At 36.0% G+C, this 17301-nt stretch overlaps 1 pseudogene across 1 annotated transcript; it reads left to right on the top strand.

Annotated features, from left to right (window-relative positions):
- The first annotated feature begins 13133 nt into the window (after positions 1–13133).
- On the top strand, positions 13134–13970 carry LOC123630301 (annotated as a pseudogene). The gene has a single exon (XR_006732642.1). The product of XR_006732642.1 is annotated as a tropomyosin alpha-3 chain-like (transcript).
- The last annotated feature ends 3331 nt before the right edge of the window (positions 13971–17301 follow it).

Raw genomic sequence — 17301 nt, 5'->3', positions numbered from 1 at the left:
GACTGCAAACTACTACAACCTCTGTGGAAAGTAATATGGAGATACCTCAAAGAGGTACAAGTAAAACTACCATTTGATCCAGCAATCCCATTACTGGGCATCTACCCAAAAGAACAAAAGACATTCTATAAAAAAGATACCTGCACTCGAATGTTTATAGCAGCACAATTCACAATTGCAAAGATGAGGAAGCAACCCAAGTGCCCATCAATACATGAGTGGATTAATAAAATGTGGTATATGTATACCATGTAGTTCTACTCAGCCACAAAAAACAATGGTGATCTAGCACCTCTTGTATTATCCTGGATAGAGCTGGAGGCCATTCTACTAAGCGAAGTATCAAGCACCACATGTACTCACCATCAAATTGGTTATTAAATGATCAACACTTAAATGGACTATAGTAATAACATTCATCTGGTGTTGGGCAGATGAAAGTGGGGAGGAAGGGATGGGTATATACACCTAATGGGTGCAGTGCGCACCCGCTGGGGGACAAACACACTTGAAGCTCTGGCTTGGGTGGGGCAAAGGCAATATACGTAACCTAAACATTTGTACCCCCATAATATGCTGAAATAAAAAAATATGAATAAATAAATAAAAAATAATATGTCATGGTTAAGTAGACATTACCCAAGGAACACAGAAATAGTTTAAAATTAGAAACACTATTCTTATAATTATCTAGATTAACAGATTAAAAGCAGTACCAAAAAGCATAAAAAGCATTTGAAGACATTTGAAAACCACACAAACACTAATCATAGGAAAGCAGGAGTGGCTATATTAATGTCAGACAAAGTAGGTTTTAGAACAATGAATATTATCAGAGATAGAAATATTTCCTAGGTATGGCAATTTATTATGGAACATAATTATCTTAAATTTATAAATTCTTACCAGAGCTTCACAATACATGATGCTTCTTGATAAAACTGAAAAAAAGAAAGAGAAAAATCTAAAATATTTGTAAATTTAATACTCCTCTCTCATAATTTATAGGACAAGAATAATCAGCAAAATTAGTAAGGATATAATAGACTTGAAAAACACTATCAACCATCTTGACGTAAATAACATCCGTAGAACACTGCACTCAACAGTGGTGGGATACACATTGTTGCAAAGTGCATATGGAATATTCACCAAGACAGACCATGCTTTTGACACAAAATAAGTTCCAGTATATTTAAAGGATTGACATCAGACAGAGCATGTCTGTCTGTGTATAAGACAAATGAATTAGAAATCAATAACAAAAAGACATCTGAAAATACTCAAATATTTGGAAATTAAATAATACATTTTTTCTATTTAATTTAAATGACAGCTGCACAAGGCAATAATTACAAATCTAACTTGGTAGGCACACAATGTATGAAGATATAATTTGTGACAATAACAGCATAGAGGGTGGATAGAATGGAGTTATATAAGAACAAAGCTTTTGTATACTATTGGCATTAACTTGGTATTAAGCAAAACTAAGTTGTTACAAATTAAGATGTTAATGGTAATCCCTTGGGCAACCATTAAGAAAATAACTTAAAAATATATAGTATAAGAAATAGCCAAAGAATTAAATGGTATACTATTAATAGGAAATGTTAATTTAACCCAAAAGAAGGCAGTAATGGAGGAACTGAGGAATGAAAAAGACATAGGTTATATAAAAAAACAAGTAGCAAAATGGCAGATATGAATCCTATCTTATCAGTAATTATTAATACATTAAATGTAAATATATTAAATTCTCCAATTAAAAGGTAGAGATTGGCAAATGAACAAAGAAACATGATCCAAATATATGCTATATACAATAGGTATACTGCAAATTCAAAGACACAAATAGGTTGAAGGTAGAAGAACAAAGATATACCATGCACATGGCAATGAAAAGAGAGCTGGAGTAACTATGCTAATATCAAATAAAATAGAATTTTTAAGACAAAAATTGTTACTAGAGACAAAATATGACATTTCATAATCATTAAAAGGCCAATTGATGAAGAAAATGTAACAATTATAAACACATATAAATCTAACAGAGCCACAAAATATGTGAAGAAAAAACTGACAGAATTTAAGGCAGAAATATACAATTCAACCGTAACAGTTAGAAATTTCAATAGACCCATTTTCAATAATTTTATTTCAATGATAAATAGAACAGCTAGACAGAATGTCAGTAAGGGAATAGAAGTCTTGAATAACACTATAAACCAACTAGACCTAAGAGATAGCCATAGAACATTCCACTTAGTAACAGAAAAATATACATTCTTCTCCAGTACACATGGCACCTTCTCTAGGATAGATGATAGGTTAGGCCATAAAACAAGTCTCATTAATTTAAGGGCTTAAAATCATACAAAGTATATTTTCTGATGACAGTAGAATGAAACTAGAAATCAATAACAGACAGAAATTGGGAATTACAAATATATGGAACATATATGTAAAACACAGTCTAAAATAACCAATGAGTCAAAGGAGAAATCAGAAGGAAAATTAGAAAATACTTTGAGACTACTGAAAATAAAAATATATCAAAACTTCTGGAACTCAGTGAAGCAGGATTAAGGTAAACTAATAGCTAGTAAATGCCTACATTAAAAAAAGAAAATTCCAAACCAATGGCCTAAATTTCCACCTTAAGAAACTAGAAATAGACGAGCAAAGTAAACCCAAAGTAAGCATAGTATCAAACAGGGATTTCTTAAATATGACACCAACAACACAAGCAACAAAAGAAATAAATAATTTAGACTTCACCAAAATTAAAAAATTTTGTGCTTTAAAGAATACCATCAAGAAAGTGGAAAAGTAACTCACAGAATGAGACAGAATATTTGCAAGTCATATTTCTGATGAGGGCCTGGTATCCAGAATAAAGAAAGTTCTTACAACTCACCAATAAAACAGACAATCCAATTTTTAAAATGGGGAAAGGGTTTGAAGATACATTTTTACAAAGAATATATACAAATGGCCAATAAGCACTTGAAAAAATCTTCAGCATTCTTAGTCATTAAAGAAATGAAAATCAAAACCACAATGGGATACCACTGTACACCCCATAGGATAGATATAATGAAAGAAAAACACATACACACACACAAAATAACAAGTGTCATGAGACTGGAGAGAAATTGAAACCATACATTGCTGATGGGAATGTAAAATGGCACATTTACCATATTACTTAGCAATTCTTCTCCTCAGCATATATCCAAAAGAATAGAAAAGAAAAAGTTAATACAAAAATTGTACAGAAATGTTCATAGCAGCATTATTCATGATAGCCAAAAAATGGAAACTCAAGTCCCACCATCTGATGGATAGATAAACAGAATGTGGCATAGCCATACAATAAAATTTTATTTTGCCATAACAAGGAATGAAGAACCTATACACACTACTACAGCATGAATGAAACCTGAAAATATAATATTATACTTAGTGAAAGGAATCAGACACAAGGGCTACATATGATATGATTCCATTCATATCAAAGATACAGAATGGGCAAATCTATAAAAATAGAAAGATCAGTGCTTGCCAGGGGGTTGGAGGAGGGGTTAATACAGAATGACCGCTAATGGGTACCAGGTTTCTTTTGGGAGTAATAAATATGTGTTGGAATTAGATAATGGTGATGGTTGTACAATTTTGTGGATAGACTAAAAACCACTGAATTGTACTTTTTAAATGGCAAATTTTATAATGAGAATTATATCTCAATTTTTAAAATTTTAAAAATACCATTTACAGGCCAGGCACGGTGGCTCACGCCTGTAATCCTAGCACTCTGGGAGGCTGAGGTGGGTGGATCGCTTGAGGTCAGGAGTTCGAGACCAGCCTGAGCAAGAGTGAGACCCCATCTCTACTAAAAATAGAAAGAAATTATCTGGCCAACTAAAACTATATATATAGAAAAAATTAGCCGGGCATGGTGGCGCATGCCTGTAGTCCCAGCTACTCGGGAGGCTGAGGCAGTAGGATGGCTTGAGCCCAGGAGTTTGAGGTTGCTGTAAGCTGGGCTGATGCCACGGCACTCACTCTAGCCCAGGCAACAGAGCAAGACTCTGTCTCAAAAAAAAAAAAAAAAAACCATTTACAATAGCATAAGAGAAATGACTTGAAGGAATGATGATGCTCTTTTGATCGGTTTATAAAAGAAAGCCTACAGTCCTATTGATTCAATAAAATTACTAGTACAAAGAAAATGAGAAATTATTCAAATTTGACATCTTTGTGGTCCATTTTCACATAGATATTTGCCATAACTCATTATGATTTATTTATATATTCTACCACATTTCCCAAAAATGTGAAGCAAGGGAGGATCTGAGTTGACTGTTTTTTCTTACTAAGATATCAATTAGCAACAGATGGATTATTTATAAATAAATACTTTTCTGATTATGAGCCACATGAATCCATTGCCATATTTTAAGAGATCCAAAATAATTCAAAATTATACACTAAAGACACCCTATGTCACCAGCCTGACCAGCCTATGCACATTATCAGAGATTACTCTTACCCACATTAGTATGTCATGAGGCCCACTGGCTTACTAGCTGGGAGTTGCTCCTGCCATTCTAAGCATAATTTCTGTGTGTTTCCTAGTGTTGCCCCAGGTATGCTCCAGAATAATTTCCTCCACGTCTTCTGCTCTGCCCTCTCACCCCCTCGTTGTGGTACTGCCTCTCCAGAACTGCTTTGAGACAGCTGTTCTGCTGAGGATAATTTCACTGGAGATGCTGCTGATGTCCCCATCCTATCCTGGCAGAAGAAATAGTGTTTCCCATCAATTCCATGGTGTCGAGTTACATTTTTTCTAAATTTAATTTTCATTTTTATTGAATAAAACGAATTGTTTTTAATTAAAGAGTAGTCACAAAAGGTCATTGTTAATACTAGGCTCTTCATCTATTCCTTTTATTTCCCTTTTTTGATAGTACTACAACTTAGGGACTGTTCCCCTTGGCCTGCCCAACTGGTCTCCAAACATACGTGTTATGTTGCCACAAGTTCTATAGTTCGTTACACTTTTAAAAGACTTTATGGAAGACCTGACAAGGAAATCTGACACAGAATGTAGCTTATGCTAGAATAGCTCTTAGAGACCATAGGGCAATATCTAACCTTTAATCCATGCCTGGCTTCTGTCTGGGCTCTATAAAGCGAGGGGCACTCCACTCGTACCAGTGGAATCTCCATGTAAGCCCATGCTTCTGAGTTTATGCCCAGCACACCTTTGGTTTTAGAAAAAGGATAAAAGTCTCCCTTCTCCAGTTCAAGTACATAATTCTATTTCCTTCAGAAAAATCCTACTTTCCCCCACCATACCATCTGCAAAGTCACTTACTTTTTTAATTAATAATTTAGCTAAGAGATGATGAGGATCTAAACTAAGGTAGTAGCAGCAAGAATGAAGACACGGGAAGAGAATTCAAAGCTATAATTAGCAAAAGGTAGTGACCAATGAGATATAAAGACTGAGAGAAAAGATGACAGGATACAGCAGGCCAAGAGCTAAGCATAACTGAGAGTCTGTTTAGACCAGACAGTTTGGATATTCAGAGATCTGGGCCATAAAATCAAAATAGGAATGAAGTGAAAGTACTTTGTGTTCAAATGAGCATGGCAGATGGCAGCATAGTCTCCTTGAACCACCTATTCATAGACATGTTCTTCTGGCAGGGCTGTACAGTAGGAGCTCTTAGAAAAAAGGGACAATCAACCTAAAAAAGTTTATTAATACATTAAATAAGAAGATTCATTTCAAAATACTGTATTTTGGAGTAGTGATAAGTATAAATGATATTTTAAGATCTATAGTAACTTTAATGTACTATTTAATATAAAAATATCTGAGATTTCTATTGACAACAAAGTTACAGGTACTGCTAACTGGTGCCTCAAGAAGTAAACTCCCCCTGACTGACAGGTGACCTGAGGAGAGTAATAAAGAGAAGTTTGCAGATACCTTTCAACTTCATATTTATCCCTGCTTGTCTTTGCTGAATGCTTTCTTGTATTTGAGACTGAGCCCAAATGTCTTTCTAGCTATTATAATCAATTTATTATAAACCACATTTCAATTTATTAAGAATGAATGAATCAGTTCTTAATTCCATTTTTGCTTTCATTTCTTTAACTTTTAACAAGCCCACTACCTGTCAGCCCATCACCTACTCTGCTACCTGACAGATTCCTTTCAGTGGGGTTCAGATTACTGTTCATTGTTCTTTACATTCCACATACAGAACCCCTTGATTTTGAAAAGATCCAGATTATCTGAACTCAGGGATATGCCCAAGAATAAAGAAATGCTTGAATTAGGTTTTTAAAACAAGAGGATTTTTAATAGTTTTTATTATGTATATAGAATCACTTTTTTTTAACAATTAATGTCTTCGTTTCTGAGAGTGTCAGTCTCACCTCTAGGCTGATTACTGTAAAATTTGTGTTTTCCATACTAAATTCTAATCCACCCTCTGTACCACAATTCCAGTTGCCTGTTGAGCTCTCATTTCATGCCTAATTGTCACAGTACCAAGTTACTGCAGTGGCACTTGATTCCCACAGAGTTCCCAGTGCCAGACCCTCTTGTACCCTTTCTGTGTCTCATTTGTCACTGGAAATCAAAACAGCATTGCCGGTGCCCTCATTTCAACAAACCCATTATTAAAATGACTGCTTCAGCTACTGCCTGAAGTTCCTCTCTCCACAGGGCTCAGACACAAATCCAAAGTACCAAGCTCTCCTCTCCGTCTCCCATTACATCCAGCCACAACCCTCATGCAATTAACCCCCACGACAGTTCATCCCACAGGCCTCATATAAATCTGTTTAGGTTTTCAGTTTTATCACGAGCAAACTAGTTTCTCTATTTCTCTCTCTCTCCTCCATCCTTATCAACTACACTCAAAACACCACATAGGCTCGTCCATTCCATTTATAGTATATGATATAAAAGCTCCCAAGGAAAATTATATCCATGAGGCCAGAGATCTCTAACTACCATGCAAATAGTGTTCCTCCTCATTGGAAGTAGTTGGGATGACTATTACTTATCCAAGCATGGTATGCAAGGTTTTCCACGTCCATTTCAAGAAGGTAAGTAATATTTTTGCAACAAAGGACAAACACATGTAATTTCTGCACATTGTTTGTTAAAAGCCTTTAATTATTTGTAATCAGATCTTGCTTATTCTTTATATTGCTATAAAGAACAGGGAGATTTTGGAGTTCAGTCAGATTGACTAAGTATTACCATTCAGACCATCCTACCAGTAAAGGAAAACTGAAAAAACTGAGTAACATATATAAAAAATTGACCTGCATGGATAAAAGAACTAACAAGACTGTGAAAATAACTTGTCTGAGATATTAAAGAAGTCAAAAATCCAAAGAGGTTAGCCAATTATTAGCCTCTTTTATCCTGATGATATTTGCCAATTTTAGGGTAAAGTGGCTGAAATACTAAATTACGTTTTTTCTCATGCAGCTAAGGTGACAAAAGTTAAGTCCAGGCCTCTCAATTACAAGTTCTCTAGTAAACCCTCCATCTTTGCATTGGCACTCCAAACAGCTGTACCTGGGAGAACGAGGAATGGAATCCCAGCTTTAAGTTATCTGAGTGGTCCAGAAAATATCAGTCTCTGAAATTGGATTAATGATATCCCAAAAGTTAATGCCTGCAGATACTTAAAGAAAAAAATCCCATCTGGAAGAAGGTAACATCTTTGAAGTTCTCAAATAATTTTTCCAATAAAATATCCAGAAAAAAAATCAAGTATAAGCAGACACAAAAGAAGGCAAGCGAACATGAACAAGAATAAGTATAAACAACAAACAAGAGGAACACAGCCACATCATTTCCAAAGATTGAATTAATCAGATATGCATTTAAAATAGCTATGCTTTTTTAATTGAAAATGTCAGTGAGCTAGAAGTTATTCACAGTAATTGGAAAATTGAAAAAGAAACAAATAGCAATTCTAGAACTGAAAAAGATAAGAACCAAAATTAAAAATTCAATTGACATGTTTAATAGCATATTAAACTCAGCTGAAGAGATAATCTATAAACAGAGGTCAGAAAAAAAAGAAAAACCTGCAAGAATAAAGCAAAGAGACAGAAAAGAATGGACAAGACAAAATTCATAATATGGTGGTTTTAAAAGATATTCCCAAATTATTTGATACTCATCCTTTCAAAAGGTAGAGCCTGATTCCTCTTCTCCTGAGTGTGGTCTGGACTTAGTAACTCATTTCTATAATAACAAATAGAATGTGGCAGAAATAGCAGCATATGACTTTCATGACTAGGTCACAAAAGGCATTGCAGTTTTTTTCTTGAATTCTCTCTCTTGTATCACTTAATCTGGGGAAAGCCAGATGCCATATCATGAAGACACTCAAGCAGCCTCATGCAGAGGCCCACATGGTGAGGAACTGAGGCTGCCTTCCAAAAGACACGTTAGTGAGCTATTTTGGAAGAGAACTCCTCAGCCCCAGTCAAACCTTTAGATGACTACAGCTCTGGCCAACATCTCTACTACAATCTTCTGACAGAGCTTGAGCCAGAATGATGATTGCTCCTTAATTTCTGACTCAGAGAAACTGTGAGACAACTAATGTTTGTTGCTTTAAGCTGTTAAGTTTTGAGGTAATTTGTTACTCAGTCGTAGATAAGGAATTCACATAGTAAAAGAAAGTGAATACAATAAGAAACTTTTGCATGCATCTAACTGAGCTTTCAAAAAGAGAGAAAAGAGAAAATGGGGTAAAAGCAATACTTGAAGAAATATGACTAAGAATTTTGCAAAAAAGGCTAGGTGCGGTGGCTCACGCCTGTAATCCTAGCACTCTGGGAGGCCGAGGCGAGTGGGTAGTTTGAGCTCAGGAGTTCGAGATCAGCCTGAGCAAGAGTGAGACCCCGTCTCTACTAAAAATAGAAAGAAATTAGCCAAACAACTAAAAATATGTATATAAAAAATTAGCCGGGCATGGTGGCACATGCCTGTAGTCCCAGCTACTCGGGAGGCTGAGGCAGGAGGATTGCTTGAGCCCAGGAGTTTGAGGTTGCTGTGAGCTAGGCTGACACCACGGCACTCTAGCCTGGGCAACAGAGTGAGACTCTGTCTCAAAAAAATAAAATAAAATAAAAAAAGAATTTTGCAAAATGAAAACAAAAATCCATAGGTTTTTGAAGAAAAATCACCTACAAGAATGGCAAATTTTTAAAAACCACATGTAGGTACATTATATTGAAACTGCTGAAAGACAAAGGAGAAAACTTAGAAAATATTCAAAGAAAAATGTGCATATTCAAAGATGAATGTGCAAAATTAGACTGATACCTTACTTCTTACCAGAAAAGAGTGGGAGCCAGAGACAATGAATTGATCTACCTAAAGTAATGAACGAAATTAGCCATTGATTTACAATTCTATACATAGTAAATATATCTTTTAAAAATAAAACAAAAGAAATATACTTTCAAATAAACAAAAGCTATAGGTCATTAATAGCCCTGCACACACACAAAAAAAAATACTAAAAGTATTTCTTCAAGTAGAGGGAATATAATCACAAAAAGAGATACAGAAATGAAAAACAAAAGAAAACAAAAAAAGCAATAGAAATGGTAAATGTCCAGATAAATCTTAATGAATATTGACTGTATAAAGCAAAAATAGAGTTTTTGGTGTTTAAAATACATGTAGAATTGAAATAGATGACAACAATAAGGCAGAACAAAAGGCAGAAAGGAAAAAAGCCTTTTAGGAAATGGCAAAGTATTCCTTTATATTAGATTTTAATAAATCAAAGAGTCTTGCTATACTATCAAGTGTAACCAGTAGAAGAATTGTAAGAGTGTGTAACCAACAAGTATTAGAGCAGCAATTAAAGTGGAATTTAAAAAACAAAACAAAAACTTGACTAATCCAAAAGAAGGTAAGAAAGAAGGGCAAAGAGAACATGACATGGGAAGGTCAAGAAGGAAACAAATAAGATATCCTAAATTTTATTAAATATAAATGGACTAAATAGTCGAATTAAAAGACTTAACATTGTCAAACTGGATTTTTTAAAACTCCAAGGATATGCTGCTTATAAGTATATATTAAATATAAAAAAATAGGATTGAAAGTGAAATGATGTGAAAAGATACAGCATGCAAAGGTTAAACAAAAGAAAACTGGTACAGATATATTAATGTTAGGAAAGAAAACTTTAAGGCAAGAAGTATCAGTAGAGATAAAAAAATTTTCATAAGTACAAAAAAATCAATCTAACAGGAAGATATTATAATTCTGTTTCTTTGTAAGCTAATATAGCTTCAAAACACAAAAAGGAAAAATCAAAAGAACTAAAAGCTGAAATACAAAAATCCATAATTACAGTGGAATATTTTAACATACCTCTCCAGAATCTGATAGAACAGATAATCAGTAAGATACAAAAGATTTGGACATTATTGGCAAGCAACCTAATAATATACATCAAACAACAGCAGAATATATATCATTTTCAAATACATATGAAATATTTATCAAAAAATTACCACATGATGAACCATAAATCCAGTCTCAAGAAATTTCAAAAAAATCAAATAATATAAAATATGTTTTCAGACCACATTGCAATTAAATTAGAAGTCAACTGAAAAACATTACTTAAGGTCCCTAGAAGTTTGAAAAGGAATAAATTCACTTTCATACAACAAATAGATGAAAAAAGAAGAAATCTCAATAGAAATCTGGAAATGTTTGGAATTGACCAATAATGAAAATACTACATATCAAAATTGTAAGATAAACTTAAAGCAGTGCTTAGAGGGTGATTTATAGTCTTAAATGGATACATCAGAAAAAAAGAAAGGCTGAACATTAATCAGTTAAGTGAACATTTCAAGAAGTTAGAATATGAAGAGCAAAATAAACAAAGAAAAGGAAGGAAATAGTAAAAGTATGAGCAGAAATTATCAAAAGCAAACATACAATAGTGAAGATAAAGCCAAATTTGGGTCCTCTATAAAACAACTTAAATTGACAAATCTCTAGTAAGACTGAGAAAGAAATAGAAAAGAAGACACAGCTGTCTTAAGATGGGAATGAAGAAAAGGATGTCATTATAGATAATGCAGTCATTACAAAGATATTAAAAGAATATTTTACATAGCTATAAGCAAGTAAATTTGAAATTTTAGGTTAGAGGGAAAAATTACTAAAAACATATAACTTACCAAGGAGAAACAGAAAATATAAATAATTATAACTATTAAAGAAATTAAATCTATAATTGAAAATCTTCCCAAAAAGATAACCCAGGTTCAGAGGTTTTCATTAGTGAATTCTACCAAACGCTTTAGGAAGAAATAATATTGATTTTTCACAAATTCTTCCAGAGAATTAAAAAAAGGAGAGAGGAAGGATGCAAAATGTATTAGTTTCTTATGTATTCCACAACAAATTACCACAAACTGAGTGACTTTAAACGATAGATGTTTATTCTTCCACGTTGCTAGAGTCAGTACCACACAACCTCCAGTAGAAGTGGGGAACCTGATGCCTTGGGGCCACATGTGGCCTTCTGGATCCTCAAGTATGGCCTTTTGACTGAATCCAAATTTTACAGAACAAATCCTTAATAAAGAGATTTGTCCTGTGAAGTTTGGATTTGGTCAAGGGGCCACTCTTGGGGATCTGAAGGACCACATGTGGCCTTGAGGCCGCAGGTTCCCCACGACTGCACAGGTCTGGGGGGTCCAGGAAGAGTTTGTTCCTTGCCTCTTCTATATTGTTGGCTACTTGCATTCCTTTGATCTTGTCCACATCACTTGAATCTCTGCCTCCATCTTCCTAAGCCTTCTCTTCTTCTTTTTGTAAAATTTCTCTCCAGCTTTTTCTTGTAAGAACACTCCTAATGGCATTTTCGCCCCACCCAAATAATCTCCCCACAAGGTCCTTAACTTAATCACAATCTGCATAGACTCTTTTCTTGAATAAAGTAACATTCACAAGTTCTTAGGATTAAGACATGAATATCATTTGGGGGGCCATTTTTCTAGCCTACCATAGTCTCCAATTCATTTTATGAGGCAAACTCAACTTTGAGATCAATACTTGAAAACGACATTATAAGAAAGGCAAATTACAGGCCAGTGTCACGTATGAACATAGGTACAAGCCCTAAATAAAATATTATCAAACTAAATCCATCAATACCAAAAAAGGATAGATACATCTTGATCAAGTTGAGGAATGCAAAATTGTCTTAACATTAAGGATCAATGTAATTCTCTACATGAAAATTTTTGGAAAAGAAGAGGAAAAATATAGAAACACACTCCTTTATGTCTTCAACAAGAGAGAGAGTTTGTTTAGATGTCACCTTAGTCTACAACTTTTTCCCTGAGAAAATTTAATAAAAGAAGCCATAATACCATCACCACTTTCACCAACACCTCCCTTGAATAGCAGACCACTGGATCTGTGATACTTGGAGGTATCCCCTCTTCCGACCACCTATAATTTCCAAGGAAGCCATGACAACTTTCCTTGGAGTCCAGAACTGATTTGATAATTGAAGAATCCCATCTTTAGGTAGGAGACAGGGGCATAGCAAGTGTCTTAGTCCATTTTTGTTACTTAAAACATAATACCTGAAGCTGGATAATTTATAAAGAAAAGGAATTTATTCCTCGTCATTATGGAGGCCTAGAAGTCCAAAGTCAAGGGGCTGTATCTGGTGAGGGCCTTCTTGCTGGTGGGGTCCTCTGCGGAGTCCTGAGGCAGCACAGGGTATCACATAGTGAGGGGGCTAAGCTTGCTAATGTGTTAGCGTGCTAAGTCTCTCTTCCTTTTCTTATAAAGCTACGAGTTCCACTCCCATGATAACCCATTAACCGGTTAATCCATAAGTGGGCTTTGCCCTCATGACCCAATCACCTTTTAAAGACCCCATCTCTCAGTACTGCCAGACTGGGGATTAAATTTCAACATGAGTTTTGGAGGGGACAAATAGCCAAACCATGGCAGCAGGTTATATCTAGCTATTATATGGCACTAAATTTTATCAGGAAGGGGGGGCAGGGTAGGCACTATGGCTGGGATCACCACCATCGAGGCAGTGAAGTGCAAGATCTAGGTTCTGCAACAACAGGCTGATGATGCAGAGGAGAGAGCCAAGCCCCTCCAGCAGGAAGTGAAGGGAGAAAGGCGGGCCTGGGAACAGGCTGAGGCTGAGGTGGCCTCCTTGAACTGTAGGATCCAGCTGGTTGAAGAGGAGCTGGATCGTGCCCAGGAGCTCCTGGCCACTGCCCTGTAAAAGCTGGAGGAAGCGGAAAAAGCTGCTGATGAGAGTCAAAGAGGTATGAAGGTGATTGAAAACCGGGCCTTAAAAGGTGAAAAAAAGATGGAACTCCAGGAAATCCAACTCAAAGAAGCTAAACATATTGCAGAAGAGGCAGATAGGAAGTATGAAGAGACGGCTCGTAAGTTAGTGATTATTGAAGGAGACTTGGAACTCACAGAGGAACGAGCTGAGCTGGCAGAGTCCCGTTGCCAAGAGATGGATGAGCAGATCAGACTGATGGACCAGAACCTGAAGTGTCTGAGCGCTGCTGAAGAAAAGTATTCTCAAAAAGAAGACAAACATGAGGAAGAGATAAAGATTCTTACTGATAAACTCAGGGAGGCAGAGACCCGTGCTGAGTTTGCTGAGAGATCGGTAGCCAAGCTGGAAAAGACAATTGATGATTTGGAAGATAAACTGAAATGTACCAAAGAGGAGCACCCCTGTACACAAAGGATGCTGGACCAGACTCTGCTTGACCTGAATGAGATGTAGAGCTTCTCCCTCTGACTCTGCCCGAAGCTGACCTTTAAACTGAGGGCTGATCTTTAACTGGAAGGCTGCTTTCTACTTTTGCCATCCCCCTCCATCCTCCACCCCACCCACCATGTCTTTTTTGCCAAACTGTCTCTGCCTCTTCCCAGAGATTCCAGCTGGGCTAGAGGCTGAGCACCTTTGGGAACAACATTTAAGGGAATGTGAGCACAATGCAAAATGTCTTTAAAAAGCATGTTATGATGTACACATTTTGTAATTACCTTTTTTGTCATTGCTGTAGCAACCATTTGTAAAACATTCCAAATACTTCCACAGCTCTGATGCAGCAATCTAATCCCTTTCTCACTTTTGGAAGGTGACTTTGCAGCTTAATGCATATTGCCCTCTCTATAGAGGAGGCAAAAAGTTATGGGCCTGCCTTACTGAGAATCAAACAGAGCCCAGGGAAAGACTCCACTATGGGAAACCTCATTGCTCTGTACAAAGTACCAGCCAAACCTGAAAGGTGATCCTAGGAGGAGTAAGCCAAAAAAAAAAAAAACCCAACAAAAATATGCTGTTCAGGTTTTCAGCTTTAAGGTATCTTTTGACAATTTTATTTTTTTCATTAGAAGTGACCAAATTAAGATGGTGAGACCTCTGAGACCAAATTTTTGTCCTATCTCTACCCCGTTCCTAACCACTCACAGAATGGATCATGTGTGCCCCTTACTTTGAGTTGACCACTTAATTGCTCACCTGCCTCCTTGAAAGAAAGAAAATTATGTTTTGCCACTGATTTAGCCATATGAAACTCATCTCATTATCCTTTTCTGGGTCTGAAGGTGCTGTCTCTAAAAGTGCCATCTCATCATGCTTTGTATCAGTCAGTGCTGGAGAAATCTTGAATAGCTTATGTACAAAACTTTGAAAATTTTATATTATTTTAAAACTTTGCTTCTTTGGGTTTGGGGCACCCTGGCCATCCCATCTGGCTGTAAGAGCTCTCTACAGTTTGTGGGCTGGTGGTGTGCTGATATTTTAAAGTTTTTTCCCCTGCCCAGTCACCACTTTTTGATGAAGTTTCTGTGAGGTCTGTTAGGTGTACATCCTGCAGCTTATTGGCTTAAAATGTACTCTCCTTTGGTGTGGTCTCTTTAGGGCCGATTGGGAGAAAGAGAAAACCAGTAGTGCAACTGTTTTGATACTGAATATTGACAAGTGTCTTTTTGAAATAAAGAACTGGCCCCTCCAAAAAAAAATAAATAAATAAATAAATAGATAAAAATAAAAAGTAAAAAAATAATAATAAAAATTTTGAAAACAGAAAAAAGCTTATAGACTAAGGATACAAAGAAAGAAAATAATTTTGTACAATTGTAAAATGTGTTTGTATTTTAAGCTATTATTATAAGAGAGTCAAAAAGTTTTTAAAAATGTTCATAAAGTAAAAAAGCTATAGTAGGCTGGGCGCAGTGGCTCACACCTGTAATCCTAGCACTCTGGGAGGCTGAGGCAGGCAGATTGTTTGAGCTCAGGAGTTCAAGATCAGCCTGAACAAGAGCGAGACCCCATCTCTACTAAAAAAATAGAAAGAAATTATATGGACAGCTAAAAATATATATAGAAAAATTAGCCGGGCATGGTGGTGCATGCCTGTAGTCCCAGCTACTCAGGAGGCTGAGGCAGGAGGATCGCTTGAGCCCAGGAGTTTGAGGTTGCTGTGAGGTAGGTGACACCATGGCAGTCTAGCCCAGGCAACAGAGTGAGACTCTGTCTCAAAAACAAGCTATAGTAAACTAATTTATTATGGAAGAAAGAAAATATTTCTATAAATTTAGTGTAGCCTAAGTGTACAGTGTTTATAAAGTCCACAGTAGTATCTAGCAATGTCCTAGGCCTTCACATTCACTCACTGACTCACCTAGAGTAACCTTCAGTCCCACAAGCTCCATTCATGGTAAGTGCCCTATACAGATGTATCATAGTGTCTTTTTTTTTTTCTTTTATATCATATTTTTACTATACCTTTTCTATGTTTAGATACACAAATACTTACCATTGTGTTACAACTGCCTACAGTATTTAGTACAGTAACGTGCTGTACCGGTTTGTAGCCCAGGAGCAACAGGCTATACCAGTAGCATAAGTGTGTAGCAGGCTCTACCATCCAGGTTTGTGTAATTACACTCTGTGGTGTTCACATAACAAAATCACCTAATGACACATTTCCCAGAATCTATCTCTGACGTTAAACAATGCATGACTGTACTATATTTTTTCCTACACATACATACCAAACAATAGAGTTTGATTTATAAATTAGGCACAGTAAGAGATTAATAATAATTAATAATAAAATAGAACAATTATAACAATATGCCAACATCACTACTCCTGCACTTTGGGGCCATTAGTAAGTAAAATAAGGGTAACTTGAAGTCAAGCACTGCAGTATTGCCAGAGTCGATCTGATAGCCCAGAGGGCCACTAAGTGGCTAATGGGCGGGTAGCGTATGTAGCATGGATATGCTGGACAAAGACGTGATTCACATCCTGGGAAGAACAGAGCAAAATATCTCAATATTTCATCACACTGCTCAAACAGCATGCAATTTAAAACTTATGACTTCTTTATTTTTGGAATGCTCCGTGTAATATTTTTGGACAGCATTAACTATAACTGCAGAAAGCAAAACTCTGGATAACGAGGGACTGCTACAATTGCTTCATAAATTCCCTATGTGGTTGTGTATGTTAAAAAAGACAATACCAATAACTGTCTTGGGTATACAATAAATGTCATCTTCTAATATTATAGTCTTTATCATTTCTTATACCCTGGTAAGCCAAGTAGCAAATACTATTAATATCATTGAGTCAACAACCTTAAAAAAAAGGGAAGCAAAGTTGAGACCTATCAGGAGGAGAGCTCATATTGAGATCCTGCTTCCTAGCCTGCACTGCAAAGCTCCTCAAGGGCTAAGGTTTTCATCTGTCTTGTCCAGTGATGTTTTCTCAAAGCCTAGAATGGTGCCTTGCACATAATAAGTGCTCAATGAATGCAATATTTAATACATCAAAATATTCCATCTCAGATTACCAGTTGCATTTATGGTGCACATGGCTTTACTAAGGGGTCCGTGGTAAGGGTGGAGGTGGAAGAACTACCTCATAAAACTAAGGGCTTAGAGGAGTTGGAAATAAATTACATTCTTGCTAGAAGATATTATAAGTAATTTATTTATTCATTTTACAAATATCCTCTGAGTACTTTCTCTGTTTAGACAATACAATATGCGTTGTAGGGAGTAAAAAATGTATATGACACGTGATTTCTTCTCTCAAAAATCTTTAGTCTAATAGAGAAAATACTTGTGTACCAATAATTTCTGTACATTACATAGAAATTGGCAACATGGCACAGACAAAATTGTAC

Source organism: Lemur catta, chromosome 1 (genome assembly GCF_020740605.2).
Source record: "Lemur catta isolate mLemCat1 chromosome 1, mLemCat1.pri, whole genome shotgun sequence".
Taxonomy (NCBI): domain Eukaryota; kingdom Metazoa; phylum Chordata; class Mammalia; order Primates; family Lemuridae; genus Lemur; species Lemur catta.
Note: the sequence above shows the minus strand (reverse complement) of the source record. Positions and strands in the feature narration are given on the sequence as shown.